This window comes from Dipodomys ordii, unplaced genomic scaffold (assembly GCF_000151885.1).
Source record: "Dipodomys ordii isolate 6190 unplaced genomic scaffold, Dord_2.0 Scaffold7, whole genome shotgun sequence".
NCBI classification, from domain to species: Eukaryota; Metazoa; Chordata; class Mammalia; order Rodentia; family Heteromyidae; genus Dipodomys; species Dipodomys ordii.
The window spans coordinates 21259381-21262525 of record NW_012267223.1 but is presented as its reverse complement, the minus strand read 5'-3'; positions in this window follow the sequence as shown (position 1 = coordinate 21262525).

The following is a 3145-nucleotide window of genomic DNA, read 5'->3' as shown; positions in this document are numbered from 1 at the left end:
CCCGCCCCGGAGCTCGCCTCAGCCGCCCCGAGCTTCCATTCCTCCCCCCTTCCTCCTCCTCAGGAGGAGGTGGAAGGGAAGGGTCCGCCCCAAGCCCTCCTACTCCGGGTGGGGGTCTGCTGCCTCCCCTGGGGGGTCTCTGCAGCTCCGGGGCCCCCTCCCCCCACAGTCACCCCCGGCGCCTCAGCGTTTCCCTTTAAAAAAACCGAGCCGCTCGCAGCCGCCACCGCCGTAGCCACCGCCGACCGGAGGGCGCATGCGCCGGGAGGGCGGCGGGCGGGAGCGCACGGCGAGCGCCGGGGAGGGAGTCGGGCCGCACTATTGTGAAAGGGGCCCCGGCCGCCGCCGGAGGGGGGGGGCGGGCAGGGTCCCCCCCAGGGGGCCGGCGCGGGGAGGCCGGGGATGAGAGGCCGAGACCGAGGAGCGCGCGGAGGAGCGGGCGAAGGTGGGCAGCCCCGGGAGGGGTGGGCCTGGGGAGGGTCAGGCGGAGGGAAAGAAGGGCGAGGGCGGCCGCTGGTAGCTGGGGAATGCGGAGGCTTCCCCAGGAAAAACGGAGCGCACGAGGGAATGGAGGTGGGAGAAAAGGAAGGGAAGAAAAAGGAAAGGGGCTCGTGAGGTAGATGGCGCCCGCCCCTTCGTAGCCGCGTGCCGAGCGCTCCACCGAGCCCGGCCTGTACGGGGTCGCCCTGCCCGGGCGCCTTGGCAACGCGCCTGGCGCACGCTGGAGGGGCCCAGCGCGGCGCGCCTCCTGGACCAGTCAGGATCCAGGCTCCTCTTTGGAGCTGGTTGCGTGTTGCTTGGGGTAGGCGCTCTAACCCATTCACCCCCTACGCTCCCTGCCAGCCCCACACTTGGTGTGGAGAGAATGAAGTTCTTTGTTAAAGGACCCACAACAGAAACAGAGGGACCTCTGCACCCCAGAGGCAGGAAAATCCATGATGTCTGCTGCCCAGGGAATTGTTGCCACAAACCTCCTTAGGATGTAGGACTGCCTGTCAACTACCAACAGATCTTTCCCAACGGCCACCTCCCCAGCTAGCCTCTTATGCAGGAGGAAGCTCAGGAAGGAAACCTCTGCAGAGAAATGTACCTTTGTGAGGAGCAGCAGTTCTTTAGGGCCTTCTGTATGGGCACCTCTTATCCCTCCATGTTTATTTCCAAGCAACTTAGCTATCTTAGTTCTCATAGAGTTCCTTGTGGAAAGACTTTTTTTTTTAACTGTGTGTTGGGGGAGGGGGGAAGGTGTCCCTTCTGGGTCTTGGGCTGTGCTGAGCCATTTTGGTTCAAGGCAAACACTACTTGAGCCAGAGCTACACTTCAGGCTTTTTGGAAGTTAATTGGAGATGAGTCTCATGGATTTTCCCACGGGAGTTGGCTTGGAACTATAATTCTCAGACCTCAGCCTCCTGAGTAGCTAGGATTATAGGCCTGGGGTAGGGGGGAGAGAATTGCTCAAGGCTAGTGCTTTACCATTTGAGCCACACTTCCACTCAGAGCTATTTTGATAGCTAATTGAAGATAAGAGTTTCTGGGACTTCCCTGCCCTTTCTAATCATATCTCAGTCTTCTGAGTAGCTCTCATTACAGGTAGGAGCCATCACCAGCACCCAGCTGCAAAATCTACCTTCCCCCACCCCAAATCCTGGGGCTTGAACTCAGGGGCTGTGCTCTGTCCATGAGCTTCTCTGTCCTGAAGGCTAGCACTCTACCACTTGAGCTACAATGCCACTTCTGGCTTTTTCTGAATAGTTTATTGGAGATAAGAGTCTCACAGACTTTCCTTCCTGGGCTGGCTTTGAATTGCAATCCTCAGATTTTAGCCTCCTGAGTAGCCAGGATTACAGACCTGAGCCACAGACGCCCAGATGCAAAAATTTTTACTCTTAATGTGGTTTTTCTATCTGAAATGTACTTTTAAAAATCTATATGGAAGCTGGGCACTGGTGGCTCATGACTGTAATCCTAGCTACTCAGGAGGCTGAGTTCTGAGGATCCGGGTTCAAAGCCAGCCCGGGCAGAAGGTCCGTGAAACTCTTATCTCCCTCCAGTAAACACTCAGAAAACCGGAAGTGGCTCTGTAGCTCAAGTGGTAGAGCACTGGCCTTGAGCTGAAGAGCTGAGGGACAGCGCTCAGGCCCAGAGTTCAAGCCCACAACCTACAAAAAAAAAATCTGTATGAAGGGCTGGGAAGGTAGCTCAGTGGTAGAGTGCTTGCCTTGCATGCATGAGGCCCTGGGTTTGATTCCTTAGTACCATATAAGCAGAAAAAAGCCTGAACTGGCGCTATGGCTCAAGTGATAGAGGACTAGCCTTGAGCTGAAGAGCTGAGGGACAGCGCCCAGGCCCAGAGTTCAGGCCCCATGTCCAATAACAACAACAAGAAATCTGTATGGACATGAATAAAACTGTCTCTGCCTTAAAGCATTAAGCACAATAAAGTTTGAACACAGGGGTATGAGAGTGTTCAGAAGCCAGGAGAGCCCTAGTTCTCCTCCACCAAGCTGTATGACCCTAGATCTACAAGGAAACTATTGGGCTTAGGAATACCAAGGAAGGGAAGGGTGGCACACTTGTAGAATGTGACCTTTCATTCTATAAGTTTCCATTCTACTTTCCATGCCATCTCAGACTCAAACACTGACAAATCCCAAGTTTCTGTCTTCCTCTTGGTCTCATCTCACATAATTATTTCTCCAACTGCCTAGTATGTATCCAAATGAATGTTGAATAAGGATTTCAGACTAATGTAAAAATCAAGCTCCTGAATTTTCTCCCAGGCACATCCTGCTTTCTGGTATCTGGTAAGTCAGCAAATTATACACCTCCAAATATATGTCCAGAATCCTATACTACCTCAACACTTTCATCTCCATCTAAGCCACAACCTAAACATCTGTGTGGTGTGTGTGTGTGTGTGTGTGTGTGTGTGTGTGTGTTAATGGCTTTAACCTTGTAATTGGTCTCTTAATTCCAACTTAAACCTTCCCTCACATCTGCTTCTGCTCTGAGAAGCTATAGTGCTCCAGATAAGATATGAGCTCATGTTCTTTCTCATATTTAAACCCTCTCCTAGCCAGGCACTGGTGGCTTACACCTGTAATCCCAACTACTCAGGAGGCTGAAATCTGAGGATCAAGGTTCAAAG